The sequence below is a fragment of the Lissotriton helveticus genome, chromosome 7 (assembly GCF_964261635.1).
Source record: "Lissotriton helveticus chromosome 7, aLisHel1.1, whole genome shotgun sequence".
NCBI lineage: Eukaryota > Metazoa > Chordata > Amphibia > Caudata > Salamandridae > Lissotriton > Lissotriton helveticus.
Window position 1 is genome coordinate 1,270,846,428 of NC_136068.1, and position 23,527 is coordinate 1,270,869,954.

Consider the following 23,527-nt stretch of genomic DNA (forward strand, 5'->3'; position numbering starts at 1 on the left):
GCCGCAGTTTCAACTTACGTTCTGTCTTTCCGACATATATAAAGCCACACGGGCATTTGATTGAATATACCACATATTCCGAATTACAAGTTGTGTTGTGTCTCAACTGAATTTGTTCGCCTGTCCGTGGGTGCAGTAGGATGTTTCCTGGTATTACGTTGTTGCAATTTTTGCAATTATAGCAGCGTGTAGTACCTTTGTATTCTTCAGGTTGTTGATTAGTGCCAATATTCCGTCTGGGTTTATTCAATAATTCTTTTAAGTTTTGGGCTCTTTTGTATGCGAACATAGGTTTATCACTGAAAAGAGTACCAAAGTCTTTTTCAACTTGTATAATCTCCCACCTCTTTAAAATGATGCGTTTTATATCTCTAGATGCAGTGGAATATTTCGACACAAATACCATCCTTTTGTTTTCAGTCTTTGTTCTTTTCTTCAAAAGATCTGCCCTTGGAATTGTCTTGATCTTATCCACGTGTGCTTCCAGTAGTTTTCGTGGATATCCTCTGTCCAAGTAACGCTGTTTTTGTGCTTCAATGTGCTTGTCACAACTTGCCTTATCAGAAGATATTCTTTTGATCCTCATAAATTGAGAAACCGGTAAGTTGTTGATGAGATTCGAAGGGTGAAAACTTCCATACAGAAGTGCAGTATTCCTGTCAGTAGGCTTTTTATAGAGAGTTGTGTTGATAGAGTTCCCTTTAAGTTCAACCCAAACATCCAAAAAAGGTAGAGCTTCTTTGCTGATGTTATGTGTAAATTGAATTCTTGAATTAGCAAGATTCAAACTTTTGATGTTTTGAATTAAATCAGCAGTTGGCCGTTTCCATATCAAGAAGACATCGTCTATGTATCTCTTGTAGTATACTAGACCATTTTGCCAAGTATAATCTTCCAGGATGTAATCCAGTTCGAACTTGGCCATAAAGATGTTCGCATACACGCAGGCCCCCGGAAAACCCATGGCTGTCCCCGTGAGCTGCATGTAGTACTCATTCTCCCATGTGAAATAGCTGTTTTCTAAAAAGAATTCCAGCAACTGTAGTATTAGACACTTTAGTTCATCCGGTTTGTCGTCTCGAAGTAAGGCCCACTCAATTGCTTCTAGACCTTGTCTATGAGGGATAGATGTGTACAAAGATGTCACATCGATTGTGCATAGAGTCCAATCCGTTGCTTCTGTAGTGTCGATAGTTGATAGACTTCGTAAAAAGTCGGAAGTGTCTTCCAAATAGGTTGGCCAGTTTCGGATGAAAGACTGCATGTGGGCATCAATGAAGATGCCCAAGTTCTCGAAGATGGATGAACAACCCGACACTATCGGCCTGAACGGGGGATTTTTAAGGTCCTTGTGCACTTTTGGCAAAAAGTATATCCTTGGTCTTCTCGGATAGATTTGCCTCAAGTAACGTTTGGTCGTGGTGTTTAACCAACCCAGTTCCTCCGACTTATCCAGTATCGCATCAAGATCCCTGGTAATAGCATTTGTTGGGTCTCCGTCCAATTTGGCATATGTATTTACATCCTGCACATGTTCAAATCCTTTCCTTACGTAAAAGTCCAAATCCATTATGACAAGGCCTCCTCCTTTGTCGGCTTTTTGTATTGTGATCTCTTTGTTGTTGATCAGTGCATGAAGAGTACTGTACTCTGCTCTTGTTAAGTTGTTGATTTTTCTCTTGTATCGAATTTTACTCAAGTCTGTTTTAACGAGCAACTCAAACGTATCCAGACTTTTGTGGGAGATTGGAGCCATAAAGGTGCTTTTAGGCTTAAATTTGACAGAAGTGTTGTCTTCGTTCTCAATGGGGTTGAGAACCGTGAAAAAATGTCTCAGTCTTAAGACCCTCATGAACTTAAAGAGAGCTATTTCTGTCTCAAGTTGATTCGTATGGTAGGTGCGAACAAAACTTGTTCCTTTATTGAGCAATTGTTCCTCCGATTTAGTCAGTTGATAGCTAGAGATATTAATCACAAGGTTTTGGTCTGACTCCTTAGACCCGATTTTTTCTTCTCCACTTCCTTTTCCTTTTCCTTGTCCTCGTCGCGTTTTTTGTCGCTCACTGAAGGTGGTATATCCGGAGGTTTGCGTTGACCATGGTCCTTCTCTAAAAAAAGGTCAGATGCTGAAGCTGATGTATCTGCAGTTACTGCAGTTGAATCTTGTTGTTTAGATTTAGGCAATTGTTGCTTATTCATGGGCTGTCTGGTGGCACTGGTGTCACTATCCGACACTCCACTCTCTTCCGATGATGCTGTTTGTTGTTTCTTGCTCGTGTATCGCCTTTTCGCATATATTTCAGCCCAAGTGTACGCTTCATTCAACTTATAGTCAATTGTGTCACGCTTGAATTTGCGTAATTTAGTCTCTTGCAATTCCTTCCCATATTTATCAAGTTTAGTTTCAAGTTCTTCCAGAAATTTGCTCCATGGCTCTTCCTCTATTTTCTTTGACAATTCTTTTTTAACATTGAAAATCTCCTCTTCTAGATCTTGGATAGTCTTAGCCAATTCCTCTATCAAAAGCAGTATGAGGTCAAGCGAGCATTTATTAAGTATTTCGAACCATTTCTCCATGAACTGGGGATTGTTGTTCAGTCTGTATAGCATGGGTCTAATTGCTAGTCGTAGTCCCCTAGGGATTCGTCTCACACGGTGGTACTGTATTAATGTAGATGCGTGTAACCGTTGATTCAATTCACGTCTAGTCAAATATTCTAGTTGTTTGAGTTGTTGTGCGGTAGATCCTCCTCGAACATCAAACATTTTCGTTTCCTTGATTAGCTTGTATATTTGTGTGGCTTCTTCCGCAGAATATCCTTTGATATTAGCTCTATTGTCCGTAATTCCAGCTATGGATTCGAACGACATTGTGCAACGGTGCTAGCTCCCGTGTGGCAGTATGCAAATATAACAATATGTATGAGCGGGTGCTGCACTCTAAATGATCAAACTCAGATCTGAATTAACCGATGTGTGTGCTGTGTTCGGATTAGTGCCTGCACACTGTAACTATAAACTGTATGTGGCCTGGTGCCAGAAGGCCACCAGGACTCCAACACGCACAACAAAATTAAGTACTCCTTTTGTCAAAATATAATACACTTTATCTGGTATGTATCATCAAGAAAAGTTCATGTCTATCATCATATGCTATTAAACAATAAATCATAAAAAATCATCAGAATTTGCATTTTCAACAAGAAGACAAAACATATGAATTTTTCGCAAAGTTATTCAAAACAATACAATAACACCCAAGGCATTTTGGAAGATTATACTTGGCAAAATGGTCTAGTATACTACAAGAGATACATAGACGATGTCTTCTTGATATGGAAACGGCCAACTGCTGATTTAATTCAAAACATCAAAAGTTTGAATCTTGCTAATTCAAGAATTCAATTTACACATAACATCAGCAAAGAAGCTCTACCTTTTTTGGATGTTTGGGTTGAACTTAAAGGGAACTCTATCAACACAACTCTCTATAAAAAGCCTACTGACAGGAATACTGCACTTCTGTATGGAAGTTTTCACCCTTCGAATCTCATCAACAACTTACCAGTTTCTCAATTTATGAGGATCAAAAGAATATCTTCTGATAAGGCAAGTTGTGACAAGCACATTGAAGCACAAAAACAGCGTTACTTGGACAGAGGATATCCACGAAAACTACTGGAAGCACACGTGGATAAGATCAAGACAATTCCAAGGGCAGATCTTTTGAAGAAAAGAACAAAGACTGAAAACAAAAGGATGGTATTTGTGTCGAAATATTCCACTGCATCTAGAGATATAAAACGCATCATTTTAAAGAGGTGGGAGATTATACAAGTTGAAAAAGACTTTGGTACTCTTTTCAGTGATAAACCTATGTTCGCATACAAAAGAGCCCAAAACTTAAAAGAATTATTGAATAAACCCAGACGGAATATTGGCACTAATCAACAACCTGAAGAATACAAAGGTACTACACGCTGCTATAATTGCAAAAATTGCAACAACGTAATACCAGGAAACATCCTACTGCACCCACGGACAGGCGAAAAAATTCAGTTGAGACACAACACAACTTGTAATTCGGAATATGTGGTATATTCAATCAAATGCCCGTGTGGCTTTATATATGTCGGAAAGACAGAACGTAAGTTGAAACTGCGGCTGTCGGAGCACAAAAGCCGCATTCGGAATAAGAACTTAACATCGCCACTTGCAAAACATTGGTGGGAAGCTGGTCACACCATCGCACAGTTGAGATTTCAGGTGATTGAATTACTTCCACAACGACTAGGTTTGGACAATTCCAAAATCCTACTTCAAAGAGAAGCTTTCTGGATTCGAAAATTACATTCTCTGACCCCCACTGGGTTAAATGATAAAATGGACATGGCATGTTTTCTGTAATATGATAAAACAACACAGACAATAAGCCCTTGAAACATGGTAACCCACAGGATACTCTCACACCGTGTTACACACACATACCAATATGTTAGGTACATCTTCAGTTCGCTATTGTAGCGGTATTTATAGGGAAAACCTTTCAGATAACAATGTTTAGTTTGTAAATAGGCAGATAATGTCTTGTATCTATTGATAAATGTAACTTCCATATTCAGTTTATTTTATTTCCACTTTACCCTCTTTCTACTTTTTTTCTTAAACACTTTTTTCTTAAACATTGAACCCTTGACAATTAAAACGCTTTGCTTTTGATAGGAATAGTACTTTTGCGTTTTGATAAGGGATTATTCTCCTTAACGTAGATAAAAACACCACTTAAAAATGGCCGACGCACATTTCTTTAGTCCTGTTTCTATGCCTAGTTAACAAGAGAATAGTGATAAGGGACTATGTCAACAACATAGTTCGAATGAAACACGGACGCGTGAGCTTCTCTTCTTGAGTAACAAAGCCTACATTCGGTAAGAGACTTAAACTCCGCTTTTTAACATCTAATGACGAGGTATCTCGTCCGTTTAGATAGCGTGTTTAATACTCGCTTTTTTCACGCAGAGCCATCGTAATTATCGGAAACGCCAAGCGGGACTGGTCCAACTTTTGATCCCGCAGGTAAGCGGCTGCGCTTTACCTAGTCAGTAATGCAGGCAGTTTTTTCCCTGGCAAACAACTTAAGTCCACACTTTCACTCTAATGTTTTACAGGCAGCGCCGTATAAAGAGCGAGAGAGTGGGGTCAAGTAATTACGATATACCCTACAGGTAAATAATAGTTCCCCTTTTTTTATATAGATACATACATTGCTTTTCTGCAAACTTTTAACATGAGTTATTAAAGCCCGCTTATTTACGCATTTCTAGATCGGACGGATTAAGGCCACAAACACAGGTGAGCCTCATATATTAATTCAGGTCATCGTGATTCATTGAAATCATTTGATAATTCATAGCGAGTAATTATCATCATTCTTTACAGACGTAGAACGCAGAGGATAATACCAGACAGATGCACTATTTCATTTAGTGGCATTAAACAAATTGCAATAACTAGGTAAGCTATACGCTATTAAGAGCTTTAGCATACAAACACTTATTCTCCTTGACATTAAGAGTAATAAGGTTTTCTTTTTTTCTCTTTTCTCCTCTCTTTAATAGACCCCTGACGAAGGGGCTCGGCCCCGAAATGCATTGGGTGTTATTGTATTGTTTTGAATAACTTTGCGAAAAATTCATATGTTTTGTCTTCTTGTTGAAAATGCAAATTCTGATGATTTTTTATGATTTATTGTTTAATCGCATATGATGATAGAGATGACATGAACTTTTCTTGATGATACATACCAGATAAAGTGTATTATATTTTGACAAAAGGAGTACTTAATGTTGTTGTGCGTGTTGGAGTCCTGGTGGCCTTCTGGCACCAGGCCACATACAGTTTATAGTTACAGTGTGCAGGCACTAATCCGAACACAGCACACACATCGGTTAATTCAGATTTGAGTTTGATCATTTAGAGTGCAGCACCCGCTCATACATTTTGTTTCAAAACAGGCATTACCATGTATGGTAGGCACTGATTTCATTGCCTAATAATATCTGGCGCAGATTTGAAGATTCACTTTTGTCTCCATTTCCTTTTTCTTCGATACCTTTTCTTCGAAAACTTCGAAAACTTCTCGAACCTTTTTATCTACATCTATTAAGTATTCTAGTCAGGTGTCTTCCCTTATCCTCAGAAGACCCTTATCCCCAATACAACAATTTCTAGAATCCTCTACATGGCATAACAAAGCTCTCAAGATTTCGAATCAAATTATTTTTGTAAAAAAGTGGATTCTGAAGGGTATCATTCAAATAAAACAGCTGATGTGTGACATGATGCACCTTACTTTTTCTGAGATTCAAAACAAATGTATTATTCCTTCTACATATGCTGGTAAATATGAGTCTTTCAGAGGTGCCCTCAGGCAAGCTATTTCCACTCTCGCTCAGTCCCAATCTCATATAAGCTCCTCGCCTCCTATTTCACTTGCACTATTATCGTCATCTCTTAAATCTTTATATATATATATATATATATATATATTTCTGCAAGGCTTCTTGGAGGCAGGGTTGGAATGGTCCTTTGGGCAATCAGACAGGACCCGATGGGCTGGTCTGACAGATTAGTATATGGGTCAGTTATTTAGCCGTTTTGGCCCTGTTTTATGGCAGTAGAATAGGTTTTCCTGTTGATTTCCCTGATATTACCCCCCTTTTTTTTTTAGCTATTTGCTTCACTAAGGGAGCCACTTTTATTTTGGTTTCCTGTATTTTTTTGTCCCAGTCCGACCCTGAGAATAGGCTATAATTAATGAATTAGTTGAAGCTTGATGGTGACAAAATATGTATTATTACTATTAGTAAAATACATATTTTGAAAGCAATTGTTTTATCTTAAAAACAAAGACCTTATATATAGTTTGTCAGAAACTCAAAATGGGATGGATATTCCATCTGCCATATTACAAGTGCCATAGGCCATTATGCACTTGTAAAATGGAGGATGGAACATCCACCACATTTATGACAGAGAATCCCAATCATCAAACTATAAATGATACTCATAATAATTGTGTGGCAGTCTCTCTTATACTATGCATAATACAATTTTAAAATAATGACTTACATATTTACTGTGCTTTCTCTCACAGGCTCTGACATCATAGCACTATGAATACACAAGGACTTTTCCCCAGTGGACCTCCACAACTCTATTCTGTGAGTGACCGTCCTGACGCTCTCAGTAGCGGTCGCTCCCCCACGCTCCCTGCTCTACTCCTGAGATCGTTTGGGCTGCGCTCTTTGCTCTCCTCAGAGTATTGTACATCTGCTGGCTGCTGTGCATATTGGTGCTATATTGAGATAAGCTTTGCCGAATTGCAGAATTAATTTAACCTTCAGCGCTCGCTGTGTTGCTCTGATTATAATTGCATTGATTGTGTTGAGCCTTGTTTATTTGTAGCGCTTTATTGTAACATCGTGTAAGCTGCTTGATTTTGGCTTTGTGCCCCAGCCTCTCTCTAGTTTCGTTTCTCGCTACTGCTGCCATTTTGTTGTTATTGTCCCTCGGAGACCGTCCCCTGCACCTCGCCCCAGCCTCCCAGCTGATCCTCCCTCGTCCCTCCCCCCTCCACTTCTCCATTTATGACAGATGCATTTGCGCGCAGCGTTCACGCGCAGCGGTCGCGCCCCATGCGTGCCGAAGGTGCGCCAAAGGTAAGCCCGTCTACGCCCGTCCGCGCCTGGACCGAGCCCAGCGCCAAACCCCCTGGCCCCCTGAAACCGCACTCCTCCAGCATTATGTATGACGCCGCCTCCCTCTTAGCCCTTAACCCCAGACGCACACCACAATGCTACGAAGCTGCCCCAGGACGTACCCACGGTCCCTTCACCTGCCACTCCTGCAAGTTCGCCTGCATCAATACCCACACCAAATCCACTTCCTCCAAACACAGCTCCGACTCTAACCACCTGAAGTGCATCCTGCTGAACACCCACTCGGTCCACAGACACGCCACTGAACTCTGGGACCTACTCGACACCGCGTCACCGGACGTCGCCTTCCTTACAGAAACCTGGATGAACGCCTCATCAGCGCCCGACATCGCCATAGCCATCCCGGACGCTTACAAGATCATCCGAAAAGACCGCACCAACCAAACAGGAGGAGGCATCGCCATCGTCCATAAGAACACCATCAGAATCACGACCAGCTTCGACGATAACCTTACAACTGCCGAACACCTCCACTTCCAGATCCACACCGACCCCAGGACCACACTTAGAGGCACCCTCATCTACAGACCACCAGGAACCCGTAAACAATTCAGCGAAGACATCACTGACTTCATCAGCCCACATGCCCTCACCTCCGAGAACTACATTCTACTGGGAGATTTCAACTTCCACCTAGAAAATAAAACTGACAGCAACACCACCACCCTTCTGGACAACCTGGCCAATCTCGGACTCAAACAACTTGTTGACACCCCCACCCATTTAGCCGGACATACGCTCGACTCTGTCTTCACCTCCTGCAAACACATCTCCTTTGATCATACCACAGCTCCCCATTGGACGGACCACAGCTGTATTCACTTCAGCTACAAAACTACCACGACTCACAACCCCCCACAACCTATTCCTCGAAGAAACTGGAACAAAATCACCACCGACCAACTCCTCACATCGCTCAACCAAAACCCTCCCGCCCTCTCATCGGACCCAAACGAAGCTGCCACCAAACTCAAACAATGGATCGCTCACAGCGTTGACGAATTAGCACCCTTGTAAAACCACCAGATCAAACAAGGCTGCAAAAAGGCCCCCTGGTTCAACGATGACCTTAAGAATTCCAAGAAACTATGCCGCACTCTCGAAAAAACATGGAGAAAAAACCCAACCACTGACAACGTGACCACCTTCAAGGCAGCCACCCGCAAACACCACCAATTGATCCGATCCACCAAGAAATCAGCATTCAAGGATCGACTCGACAACAACGCCCACAACAGCAAGGAACTATTCAACATCGTCAAAGAATTTACCAACCCCACCGCAGCCTCAAACGACATTACTCCCTCCCAAGACCTCTGCGACTCGTTATCCTCTTTCTTCTACAACAAAATCGCCGACATACATAACAGCTTTAAGAACATTTCCAAAGAACAGTCCAATCCACCCACCTCCGAACCCGAACCGCTCTCTAACAACCTTAGCACCTGGAACCCAATCACCACTGAAGACACCATCCACCTAATGAACTCCATCCATTCAGGTTCGCCAACCGACCCCTGTCCCCACCACATCTTCAACAAAGCAGACTCCATCATCGCACCCCATCTCCGTGATGTCATCAACTGCTCTTTCAACTCCGCTACCTTCCCAGAAAGCTGGAAACACGCCAAATTCAGCGCCCTCCTGAAGAAACCCACAGCAGACCCCTCTGAACTTAAGAACTACCGCCCCATTTCCCTCCTCCCATTCCCTGCCAAAGTCATTTGGAAAGCCGTCAATAGCCAGCTCGCCGCCTTCCTTGAATCCAACAACTCCCTCGACTCTTCACAGTCCGGCTTTCGAGCCAAACACAGCACCGAAACCGCCCTCATTGCAGCGACAGACGACATCCGAACGCTACTGGACAACGGAGAAACAGTTGCCCTCATCCTACTCGACCTCTCCGCCGCCTTCGACACAGTCTGTCATAGCACCCTCATACAACGCCTCAGCAACGTCGGAATACAAGGAAAAGCCTTGGACTGGATCATCTCGTTCGTCGCCGGGAGAACCCAGAGAGTCAGTCTCCCCCCATTCAAATCAGAGGGCACCGAAGTCATCTGCGGAGTACCACAAGGATCATCACTCAGTCCCACCCTCTTCAACGTTTACATGAGCCCCCTCGCATCCATCGCGCGACAACACAACCTCAACATCATCTCCTACGCTGACGACACCCAGCTGATCCTTTCCCTCACCAAAGACCCTAACACTGCCAAAACCAATCTTCATGAAGGCATGAAAGTAGTAGCCGAATGGATGAAAAACAGCCGCCTAAAACTTAACTCAGACAAAACGGAAGTTCTCATCCTAGGATCTTCCCCCTCTGCCTGGGACAACTCATGGTGGCCATCGGCCCTGGGCACAGCACCCATACCCACAGACCACGCACGTAACCTAGGCTTCATCCTAGACTCCTCCCTCTCGATGACCAGACAAGTTAACGCCGTCTCATCCTCTTGCTTCAACGTACTTCGTATGCTCAAAAAAATCTTCCGTTGGATCCCCGCCGAAACAAGAAAGACGGTCACCCACGCACTGGTCACTAGCCGACTGGACTATGGAAACACCCTCTACGCCGGAACCACAGCCAAATTACAGAAAAAACTCCAACGCATCCAAAATGCATCAGCCAGACTCATATTGGACATCCCTCGCCAAGCTCACATTACCGGCCACCTGAAAGACCTCCACTGGCTTCCCGTCAACAAGAGAATAACGTTCCGTCTCCTCACCCACGCGCACAAGGCCCTCTACAAACTAGGACCCGAATGCCTCAACACACGACTGTCCTTCTACACACCCGCCCGCCAACTAAGATCCTCCAATCAAGCGCTCGCCGCAGTTCCGCGCATCCACAGATCCACCATGGGAGGAAGATCCTTCTCCTACCTGGCGGCCAAGACCTGGAATTCTCTCCCCACTCACCTCCGCCTCACACAGAACCACATTTCCTTCAGAAAGGAACTTAAAACCTGGCTATTCGATAACTAATGCACCCCCTCCCTCAAGCGCCTTGAGACCCTCTGGGTGAGTAGTGCGCTATACAAATTCCTGAACTTGAACTATGACTCTGTTCACACACAGTGGCATCTGTAGTGAATGAGGTTTTATAGCATAAGAAGAACTTTTATATCGATTAGTTTAACTTGAATTCATTTTTCACTTTAGATGTGTGCCTTATCCCATGTGCAGCTACTTTAGGGTGAAAAAAAATAATATTTGCAGAATATTTTGTTCTTTTTAGCCAAGTCTTTGACCACAAGACCACGTGCACTGACCTTGTCCCCATGTCAATCAGGATCACAGTTGCCATACATTTTTATGCACTTTAACCGCTGCATGTAACTGAAGAGAGTCAGGAAATGTACCAAATAAGTGAGGTTGAACTTCTGGGCAGTCTTAATCTATAAGCACTTGCGGATGTATTTGTGCCCCCTGGGAGAATAGCCACAGACCCTGTGGAGACACACACCACTGTAGGAAGATATCTGCCATAGACACACAGGCTGCACATAAAAGTATGTGTTTAAGCAGACCTAGGATAACCAGACATACCAGATTTTCCTGGACAGTCACGGTTTTTGAGGGACTGTATCTGCAGCCCAGCAATTTTTGTTAAATAAATACATATCCCTGTTTTTGAGAGGACACATTAATAACAGTGTTGGTAGGTTCAGATTTCCACAGACCTCTCATCACATCAGGGACAGATCAAAGAGCCGCCTGCTGAGCTGACACGCCTCGTCCACGCAGCATAGCAGGTTTTACCAACGGATCAATCAGTTTTCAGAGAGGGAGTTCATTTTAATGCTTTTATCTAACAAAAGTGTACACAATTCTATACTTTTTTTAAAATAATTTTATCTAACAGACGTTTGCACAATTCTGTATATCAACTCTGAAAACGTTGCATTTTCTTTTTGGATACCATTGTGAATTGAAAATAATTCCATTGCAGGACCGGGCATGTCTAGGATTCAGAGAAAAAAACTTTGAATCTTATTAAGTCTTCCTTTTCATTTACTTTCTAGCACTTAAAATCTTATTTTAAAATTATGATATAGGACTGAGTGTCCCAGATTGAAAAGGAAATCAGACTGAGTGGAACAAAGTGCACAATCCATAAAACGCTGGTCTATTTTTGTAGTCTTTTCATAGGTTTATGGAATGTGGCATTCTACTTCTATGTTGATGCCTCCTGTATTGTAGCCCTCCAGCTTCCCAGACCTGCCAAGTGCCATGCATCTCACGTTAGAAAAAGGAATTTGCAGTAATTTTTCCAGTATTACTGCAATGCCTGAGATTGTCACGCAAAAGGTGTCCTAGAGTGTGATAAAACCGTGTACCTGCAAGTTTCTCGCTTGGCTAGGAAGGATGGAATGCAGAAAAGCTAAGCTTATTTTACAAAGGCCACAAGATGGCACTAGTGTACAATGAAAGGAATTGGAATCTCAATATATTATGAAGTGGAAATATCCTGCTATCACAGAAAGTAATATTTAATTTTATTTATTTATTTAATTTCATTTATAACGTTTTATATAGCACGAACATGATCCAGAGGGATATCAGAGTGCTTTACAATTGGAGGGAGAGGAAGGTAAAAGTTGCAGTACGTGTCAAATCGGGATACCAAATTTAGCACTTAAAATAGAACTCGCAGAACAAGAATGGCTACAAATGTAGGCGTCGACAAAGAGTAAGATAACAACTGGTACATAGCGAACTAGGAGGGGAGCAAATGATTAGAGAAGGAAAAAAAAGAGAATAACATCCAGCGCAGGTCTTAAAGGTGTAAATCCAAATGCATTTGAGCAGACAATCTGCAAGGCAAGCAAACTTCAAAGATTTGAAAACCAAAACACAAAACCACAAACCCGCCTAGTTAATGTAAACAAGTATTTACAATGCAATGGTCTCGTCTTTGTTAAAGTTAGAGCTATTGGCATTGCTCATGACATTGTTTTTGTTTTTAAAACATATAAATAAATGGCATTGTCATTTACAATGCCAATAGCTTAATCTCTCGCAAATACGAGACCTATTGCATTTGCACCCACACACAGAGCCACACACACAGCCACACACACACAGAGCCACACACACAGAGCCACACACACACACACACACGCACAGACAGAGCCACACACACACACAGAGCCACACACACACACACACAGAGCCACACACACACACAGAGCCACACACACACAGAGAGCCAAACACACACACACACACACACAGAGCCACACACAGAGCCACACACAGAGAGCCACACACACACAAAAACGATCACAACAAGGGAACAGAGGCAAGAAAAAACAATCACAACCAGGGAACAGAGGCAAGAAAAAACAATCACAACCAGGGAACAGAGGCAAGAAAAAGCAATCACAACCAGGGAACAGAGGCAAGAAAAGCGAGCACAACCAGGGAACAGAGGCAAGAAAAGCAAGCACAACCAGGGAATAGAGGCAAGAAAAAACTATCACAACCAGGGAACAGAGGTAAGAAAAAGCTATCACAACCAGGGAACAGACACTCGTTGTAGTTCTTTCACAGTCTCATCATTTCAGAACGGAAGCATTTTCAATATTCTATGCAACGAAGCCATAGTTGTTACTAATTTTTCTAATGCAACTAACAACCATTGGCAAAGCCAATAGCCCTGGCTTGTTGTATGTATAATGTTAGGTGTTTTATTACATTATTCGGATCCAATAACAGAAGCAGCAAATTACCAGTCGGGTGGCACACTATGCTAAGCACAGATTTTTAGTTTACGTGTTTTAAGCCACGCGCTAATTACATCGGCCACACCCCCTTGAGAGAACCCTCCATTTTTGTCATCCCACTTAAAGCCCTGGGTTTGTGCAATATGAGTAACTACAGCATATAAATACAGCTACCAACTTCTCGTGAAGTCCAATATTTCCCATGCCACCCCACTCTCCGCATGCTGCCCCTAAAGTAGAACACTGCCCATGTCCAAGGGAATAGTCAAAGTCTAATATTTCATTTTTTTAAAGCCCACAATGCTCACAAAGTCCCTGAACTTTCACACAGTGTTGCACACTTTCAACAGTCTTCTTGCGAGGCCACCAAATTGCTATAGAAACCAGACCGCGAGACGTGTCTGATCAGCACAATTCGCCATACCGCAGGAAATCCTAACACACGTACTGCTCACTGCCCCCGAACCACCACAAAAAGTTATTGCACAAACAAGTTTACCATTATTCATGAGAACTCTTCTAATTAAGTATCTAGCCTCCCCCCTACCCCCGTACTCGCATCGCTCGAGCAATAAGACAGGCAAGTGGGCAAGCAAGAGAAAAGGTTAGGCTAACAGTGCGTTACTGCAGGAATAAGTAGCATATTGCTCCTTAAACATTTAAAAACTACAGTTGCCAGCCCTTTCTGCCAATATTTTGGGTTGTCAGTTTTACGGCGAGGCCGTGACACGGCTTCCGAGATGCTTTATTCATGCCTTGAAAGGCCGGGCTCTGCTGTGCAGCGGAGGGCCCGGATCCCACGGTACCCGGCGAGGCGGATGCTGGCGGAGCGGGCCCCAGCCCCCTGGAGCTCCGCCGCGGCGCTGAAACAAACCAGCGCAGCCGGCCTCACCAAATATGTTCACCAGAAAGAAATATTTTATCAGCAACTTTTTGCTTTGCTTTTTTTCGGTCTTGTTTGGTCACTGGAGCAGTATCCGACCGAGCTGCAATGCACAGCCGGCGATGCTGCATTTTTCTTTTTTTTAATGAATGCTTTTTACCCTGCAAACATTTGTCCCCCTAATGGCGTTTCTGGCCGAGAGATGAGGCGCTGGGCGGCGGGCGGTGCTGGATGTTATTAACTTCCGATGCTCGAGGCTCTAAGGCGTGGGTAAGAGCTGTGCTAAGCTATGAAAAAAGTAATCATAGCCCGGCTTTATCTCTTCTGTATGTGACGTATCGCACGGATCGAACCTGTCGCCTTTCGACAGTGACGTCATGGGCCTCGTGCATGTTGATGTGTCTGGCAGCATCCTCTCACATCATTGTCCGAGCGGACGTGCCCAAGCGGGTCATTAGAGCCCCAGCCAATGAATCCACAGCGTACAGTTCAGAATAATCCACCTTCTACACCCGGCTGTATACACCTCAAACACGCAGCAACGCACACTTTGTTTATTCCATACAAGTAGAACCAGCCACTTGCAGGCCACGAACAAACAAGCAAGCTCCGGCTGGAAAGCGGACCACGCCATGCACACCACCATGCTTCTCCGAGGTCCAGCAGAAATGCCTTGGAGAAACACCCCGTCATTTTCGGACTGGGGGCGTGTTTTTCTTTCTCTCCTCTTCCCATTGGCTGGAATGTAAAATTCCAGCCAATGGGAAGAGGAGAGAAAGAAACTAAAAAACACCCCTCCGAATCCCAAAAAGACGGGGCTTAAATGGACAGACGCCCCTCTCCTCCAATGGCTGGCCTCCGTTTAGGAAGCCAGCCAATGGAGAAGAGGGGCGGGTTCAAGCCCCACACTGAGAAACATAAGATCTAGCCGGCAAGACTGTGCAAGCGCAGCCTACGCAGGCCGAGACCTAAAAAGCACCCCCTGCTCAAACCATAGTATCATACAGATGTCCATGTCCAGGAGCAAAACGAAGCTTCTAAAAACATGCCAAACACTGGGTTAGTCTAAGCGGTACTAGGAGAAGCTGGGCCCCTTTAACATCCTACAGTCAGCCTTGGTTTCCATGTGGGGGAGAGCCTGGACAGACTCTGTCAATTGATTATGATCTGATTATGCCATTAATTTGATTGATGGCCAGCCAGGGATTCACAAGCTGGATAAGGCAGGGAATCTCTATTTAATTTATCATTTCTCTGCAGCCCCACCCAGCAACAGGTGTCCAACCAGGGCCGTGGACTGTGCCATGCTATTTCTAAGTGTGGGTGACATTAGACCGTTAGCTAGAAAGTGTCACTCATAATCGTTGACTCTCACTCATAATTACAATGAAATTATGAAAATGTCACAAATAAGCAATCTGAAACTTTATCAGCTATGGCTTCCGTGATCAGAGACAATATCTAGTCATACGTCCATATCTGTAGCCACACCATGCGCATAAAGTCAGCAACATACAAAGAGCAAATTTATTTTCTTGTCAAGACGTCATTTGCATTGTACTGCTACTCTCCACTCACACGAACCCAGATCTCTCTGACATTATTGGCATATCGCTCACAGCCATCTCCCCCTCTTTGCCTGGGGCAGTTCTTCGAGGTTGCCTAACTTCCTTAGCAAACGACCAATCCAAAGCTGTACACGTTTCTTCAAAACCCTTGCTTTTCTGTGCTTGATACTCTGAGTATGATGTGAAATCCCCACCTGTGCTCTCTTGCAATGCGCTACTTTGTAAAGCAGTTTTGTATTATGGGTTACGAAAATCAATAAAGACATCTTTAAAAAAATTAAACCTCCACCTGTAAAGTAGATCAGATGGTTAAAGCTTCTGTGGCGGAAACGTGTCTGCAGCTTGAAACCTTGCAACTCCACTTTTTCAGAGGTCACTAAACTGAGAAACAATGGGTAGGATACATCTCTGTACTTTATACCACCACAAAGACTCTACTGTCAAGTGCTATGTTGCTCGGCTGATGCAACGGAAGGATTTCTGGTTCCAAAGCCTGTAATTCAAAAAACCGAAAGGCATTGAAAATGCAAATGAGCAAGGCCCAGTGTACTAAAGGCATCATGGGAGTCATAACTTGCAAAATACCTTTTGGGGATCCATTTTTATTGCAAAGAGGAGGGGCATGGAAGGAATGTCCCCCGACATTATTGTGATGTCTCATGTTATGTACCAATGCTGTGTGCCTACAACTGGGAAAACAGAAAAAGTTGGCTGGACAGGAAGAATTCTCAAAGAAATTCTACAGCCACGTAGTCAATACGTACCACGTGACCACTGGATTATTATTCCAAACACATTTATTTTATCGTTTTTTTAAAGGTTTCTTAAAGTTCCAAAAAACAAGCACAAACAAAATGACCATCAGAACAGTGGGTTCATGTACACAGTATCTACAAAAATACAATTTTACAAATATACAATATTTACAACAATCGAGTCAAACGAAACAAATAATGACACACCCAAAACAATAAAGCATATAATGTTTCAAATAAATTGCAGTTATGTACAGTGCAATAATGATGCATGAAACAAAGAGAAGAACCAGTCCTTAGAATGATAAACCCAGGGGACAGGCGGGATTGAGATGGAAATAGGTGCCTGCCTGTCTACCAAAACCTGTGGTCAAGTATTTCTTGAGGGTTACACTGCTAGGGTCCAGAATAATGAGATTAGTTGTATCCTAGCGGCACCCTTTGAGATTGCCACAGGGTGGGAAAGTCGACGCGTTTCGAACCAGGATGTTGTAGGTTCTCTTCAGGACAGGGACTGGGGACAATAGATCTGTAAAAACATACGGAGTGGGTGTCAAATATATCTCATAGTACTATAACAGTCTACTCTGGCTCCAAAGAAAAAGGGGGGAGTAGTTACCTGCACAAGGCCGCAAGAGATGCCGTAGTGTGGGTAAGTCGCAAAAAGGCATTCAAGGCTGAAAAAACATATAACAAATAAAAAATACTCAGCACGGTCAGTGACCCGTTGCGTATGGGACAATTGGCATAGCAATGGATTAGCGTGGAGCCTTAACGAATGTGCATCATACCTGCAATTTACACACTGATGAGCTGCAAACGTGATGCCCGCGACGCGGTGCACACTCAGGGTTGATGGGCCGCTCTCATTTTGCAGTGAAGATAATAATATCTGAGGGAGTGGCCACAAGAAAAAATACGCTATTAATTAAAAATCCAGGGTCAGTGAGACTGCCAATTATGAAAAACCGGGTGCAGCCCACCAGTCGTAGGCAAAGAGCCAGGGAGACCGTTCCTACCTGAACTCCAAACAAACAGCGAGCGATGGGGGCGCCTCGGCACGTAACCCAATTCAAGCCAGCAGGCGGTGTCAATTTCACCGGATCCCGCTACAAGGGGAATAAGAATGGTTGCGTATTAATCCCAAAATCTGGTGGCCAGAGAAACTCGTGGCGCTTGAGACTACTGCCAAAAAGCCCTAAACACTTACTCGTTCAAAAGGAGTCAATCGGTCATGTCCACACGGAGTTCAGTCTATGGATAGAGCGTGGCTCCTAGCAAGGATATTTAAAACTACCGGGTCAGAAGACTGGTGGGAGTGGCCAGTGAGGGCCCTATGGAATCCTGGACGATGTAGTTTCAATGGACCGCGCTCACAGGGGAACTTGAACGCACGGACGTTGCGGTCTTATACCTCTTGCATTTTTCATATAGGACAGAATTAACATAACACGTCACACATTAAGAAATACAGTCTACTTTCCCACAAATTACAAAGCTGCGTATGTAAACGAGAGCGCATCAAGAGCATATTTACAACCCAAATTTTTTGTGTGAAACTGGCACAAATTCACAAGCAGTGAAGACAGCTCTGAAATCCCATACTCAAATACCAAATTCATGTGTGCCTACAACTGTCATCACAAACCAGCGACAAGTGGCAGGTTACCAACCCCTAGCTTCGGAAGATCACCCATTCGCAAAGTGAAATCACCCGATGTTCCAGCTTGCGAGTGAGGGCTGATGAAGATTATGAATCCGAAACCGGTCCCAGGATGCTGTTTCCGGTCCAGGGAAGACATGGCTTGGTAGTTCGGGCTGGACTGTTCCCATGAGGCACACGGTCAGACTGATTTGCATGGGAGTCATAACTTGCAAAATACCTTTTGGGGATCCATTTTTATTGCAAAGAGGAGGGGCATGGAAGGAATGTCCCCCGACATTATTGTGATGTCTCACGTTATGTACCAATGCTGTGTGCCTACAACTGTCATCACAAACCAGCGACAAGTGGCAGGTTACCAACCCCTAGCTTCGGACGATCACCCATTCGCAAAGTGAAATCACCCGATGTTCCAGCTTGCGAGTGAGGGCTGATGAGGATTATGAATCCGAAACCGGTCCCAGGATGCTGTTTCCGGTCCAGGGAAGACATGGCTTGGTAGTTCGGGCTGGACTGTTCCCATGAGGCACACGGTCAGACTGATTTGCATATGGCCATGTCTGAACTGGGGTGGCTGAGTGAGCTAAAGAATGGTGATGGATTAAACCCAGATCAGTTGACTGGGGGTGAGTGTTTGATTTGCTCAAACGCTCCGTCCATCATCCCCTTTTGTATCGCTTTGTTCGCCCTAAGTGTGGCAGGTTATGCTCAGACGTTAGTCCCTTGCTCACTTGGCCACTGGATTCAAGATAGCCTGGCTGATGAGGATTATGAATCCGAAACCGGTCCCAGGATGCTTGTTTCCGGTCCAGGGAAGACATGGCTTGGTAGTTTGGGCTGGACTGTTCCCATGAGGCACAGGGTCAGACTGATTTGCATATGGCCATGTCTGAACTGGGGTGGCTGAGTGAGCCAAAGAATGGTGATGGATTAAACCCAGATCAGTGGACTGGGGGTGAGTATTTGATTTGCTCAAATGCTCCGTCCATCATCCCCTTTTGTATCGCGAGGATCCAGGGGGAGGCAGGGAGGAAGCAGACACTGATCTGGATTGTGAAATGCCTCCTGCTTCATACATATTAATGAGGTTTTATGCTTTGTGCGCTGTGCAAGCGTACATCTTGCAATGCAACTGGTTGGTAAAACCATAACGCATCCCATGAGAGGTAACAAAATCAAATTACATGTAACTGCGACTTGCGACACCAAAAATGTCATATACATGATGAAGTGCCCATGTGGAAAAGCATATATTGGACAAACGGAACGGAAATTCAAAATAAGGCTCACTGAGCATCAAAGTAACATTCGTACGAAAGTGCTGAAATCAGCAGTGGCCACCCACTTTATTGAACACAATCATCAAATCAATCAGATTAAGGCTTGTATTTTGGAAGTTGTGGAAAAAAGTGAAGAAAGAGACAACAAAAAAACTCTCCTGAAACGAGAGAATTACTGGATATACCATCTACAAACACTGAGCCCTAACGGAATTAATGAACGCACAGAATTTAGTTGTTATCTATAACAGACTATTGGACTATGTGCTGTACAACCATCTGTAACGTTTTTGCAGCATTAGCCTAGGCATAAAATGTCTTATATATTAGTTCAGATGGAAATATTATCCCTATGTGATTATGCAAATACATTTGTGTCTATTGATCATATTAGGTATGTTGATAAAGTTTTGTTGACCATCCGTTTGTAATCACCATCCCCAACCTGCGGTTCCTTTAAGAAATTGCGCGCGTAACGATTGCTTTAAACACACCCAGTAGACGTCAGACGCGAGCTTTCCCATACCGAAGGAGAAACATTGTAGCACTCAAGCCGATACAGACACTCGGTAAGCAACCTAAACGGAGCACAGTTAATATTTGAACCTCGCGCGTAAAATAGTGGCGTTTATGAAATACTGTTGGGTGTTTCGAACCATGAAGATAAAAGGGTTGGTTTAGGACGGAGATAGAACACGCTGTAATACATGATAATCAGAGTACCTTGAAATATAAAAACTTGGTGAATGACTACACAGATGTATATGTACTTACGTTTACTTACAGTTTAACTGGTTTTCATTTAAACTTGGATATGTCTATCGAATACGAGCCATGTTGTATATGTAATTCACAGAATATTGTATATATACTGATGAGTACATTATCTGTTTCACAGATTTCCCCGATGAAGGCCAGTCGGCCGAAATGCATTGGAAATTACAAATGTTTCGGATATGAGAAAAATGAATTGGTTTAACTCTTGAAGGATTGTGAATAACATCCAACCAAGGAATTGATGTTTAAAGTATGAATAAAATACTTACAAAATTGAGAAGAGCATTGGAAACTTTTGTTTGAAAAACCTACTACAATTATTAAGCTGGGGACCTCCAGTAAATGATTTACCAGTGCCAGAGGAGACACTAACACATGTCGTGTTAGTGCAGTCTAGAGTTCATTTCCATACTCCCGAGCGGGGAGTGTTCCTTATGAGCACGGTACACGCCTAAAATCTCAAAGAAACTTGATACGCAGTGCACGGACACTATTCACAGTTGGTAAATCCTTTGTATCATAAAATGAAGGTTAGGCTGCAAACCAGCTGAGGGATAAACATCACTGACTGCTTTAAGACCTATTGTTTATACATCAGGCCCCGGGATAGCAAACATTTCTGGATATCAATACAATTTGATTCAACAATATGGTGTACAATGAAAACGGCGTAAAAAGCATCATTAACGTCAAAGAGTACATGGCCTTGCAGATTCTGCATACTTTTAGAAAGCTGGATTTATTATATTTTTAGTTTAGAAAGTTTGGCTGCGTTAATGTGAATCAAGGTCTGTAGATTGGCGTGGGCAATCTGCTAAAAGTATATGGTAGATAGAAATCTGGCTTTGATTTGTCTTCAGAAATCATGTTATGGCGTATCACTCCTGTGTATTACCGATGGTTCATTCCGGAGACCTCACAATTGAGAAATACTTGTCCCTCATGCTGTTTTTTTATTCATTTAACAACAATTATCCTTACCAAATATACATTGTGGTAATCACCAAACAGCAGAGCCTTCTGACTCTGTCCCTGATTTGTCCTCAGCCTCTTTTGATGAACTTTTTGTTCCTTGCTCTAAATAATATCTAGACAGGTACCTGGTTATATATTTACCGCTTCTGAGATCCTCACATATTGCCCGGGCTGGGCTTTGCTTATCATCCCATTTTAACATATCCACTCACTCTCTGTAACCTGTCCTGCTCAATTATGCTGATTTATTCGGTAACATTACCTTTCATTACTTCTCGGATATTCTTACTTACAAGACATTTCTGATTATATCTGTACGTTAACAAATCTTCCACACAGAATCCTGCGCAATCAGGAGATACTGCGCATTTCCTACATCTAAAGAGATACACTGTAGCAACCACTGCACAGTGCATGAGGATGCCTTCCTGTCATAAAGCACTCCAATAATCTCATTCTGGGCAGAAAGATGAGTTACCACCATAAAAGCAGCCAATCACGTGCCAGCAGACTCACTACACACACACACCCATGTCTAGAAGTGGTACTTCCACACTAGACACACTCATGCCACATACATCATTACGCAGCATTTAATCTCACGAGTTCGTACATACCAAACTCGACCCTGCACTCCCCACACATCAGGAACTACCATGGGCATACATATTCCGATTCATTCCTATGGGAGGGCAGGTCACTCATCACACATGTACAGAGAGCTCACGCACTTTACACTGTACCACAGTGAAAAAGTGCGCAAAGGCCTAAAATCATCAACACTAGGTTCCAGAAACAGGCTAGGAAAAAGAAAAAAAGTTTTGGGGTGAACCTGCCAAAAAGGGCCAGGTCCAACAGACACACACTCACCAGAAGAAACAACATTCGCCTCAGCCACACCACGGAACTGCTCTGGACAGACCACCACTGCATCCATTTCTCCTTTAGGAGATCCACTGCACACAAGCACATGCACCGCCTTTCAGCAGAAGCTGGAACAAAGTCTCTGAAGAACACCTCACCTCTGCCCTCACCTACACTCCTCCCCCAACTACGACAGAAGCCAACACAGTGGCAAGCAACCTCCACCAATGCTTCGCCAACTGCGCCAACACTCTCGCCCCCCTCCAGAACACCATGAGACGACAACATGAAAGCCAACTGGTTCACCACGGATCTCCGAGAATCTAAGGCTCTTGCAGACGACTGGAGAAGAAGAGGAGAAACAGCAAAACCCCGGAAGCACACTAGGCCTACAAAGCAGCCATCACAGCACACCACTAACTCATCAAATCAACAAAGAAAAACTTCATCCATGACTGAATCCTCTCTAATGCCCACATCTCCAAGGAACTCTTCGCCATCATACAGGAATTCGCCAAACCCAACAGCGAAACAACCAATGTCCCTCCCTCCCTCCCAACACCTCTGCAACAAACTCAGCTCCTTATTTCACCTCAAGATCATCAAGACGCTCTACGACAACTTCGAACGACCAAGACCACGGCACCGCCTTAACTCCCACCCCCAATGGCGCCATACCAGAGACCCTTCTCACCGGACCCCTCTCACCACAGAAGACACCTTAAAGACAATGAAGATCATCTACTCTGGAGCACCTTCTGACCCTTACCTGCCACACAGCTTCCACAGGGCTGCCATCGCACTCGAGTTACGCGAACTATCAACTTCTCCCTTGAGACCGCCATATTCCCTGACAACTGGAAGCGCACCGAAGTCAACTCCCTCCTAAAGAAGCTCTGCACAGGGGGGGGAGTGGCCAAGCGGTCGAGCAGCATGGCCGCACAGCTCTAAAGCTCTGGCCGCCGATGCTCACACGCGGTGCTTAATGATGTGGTGAGCCCACCGAAAATCGCCAGACTGCGTCTACCTATTGTGTGAAGGTGGGGGGTATAAGATCAGCGCCGGAAATCGTGCCGCTGTTGCGGATTCCTGGGTCACTCGAGGGGCTCCTTGATGGATGGGCAGAGCAACCCGCTCTGCGCGGGAGACCTCATCGGCTAGATCGCTGTTGGAGCCCGTGGTCTGATCTGCTTGCTGGGCACAGCTGCTTTGCCTGGCTCTGGGCTTCCCCAAGCTCACTGCT

The 23,527-nt window shown here is 43.9% G+C and overlaps 1 protein-coding gene and 1 long non-coding RNA gene across 3 annotated transcripts in view; one reads left to right on the forward strand and one right to left on the reverse strand.

Annotated features, from left to right (window-relative positions):
- LOC144770172 (uncharacterized) overlaps positions 1 to 20,681 on the forward strand; it is a 133,530-nt gene extending 112,849 nt beyond the window's left edge. The window contains exons 3-4 of the long non-coding RNA XR_013598818.1: positions 7,157 to 7,223; positions 20,567 to 20,681. This is a non-coding gene — a long non-coding RNA (uncharacterized LOC144770172). The remainder of the gene's footprint in view (positions 1 to 7,156; positions 7,224 to 20,566) is intronic.
- USH1G (USH1 protein network component sans) overlaps positions 1 to 23,527 on the reverse strand; it is a 204,825-nt gene that overhangs the window by 35,484 nt on the left and 145,814 nt on the right. The window lies entirely within an intron of this gene.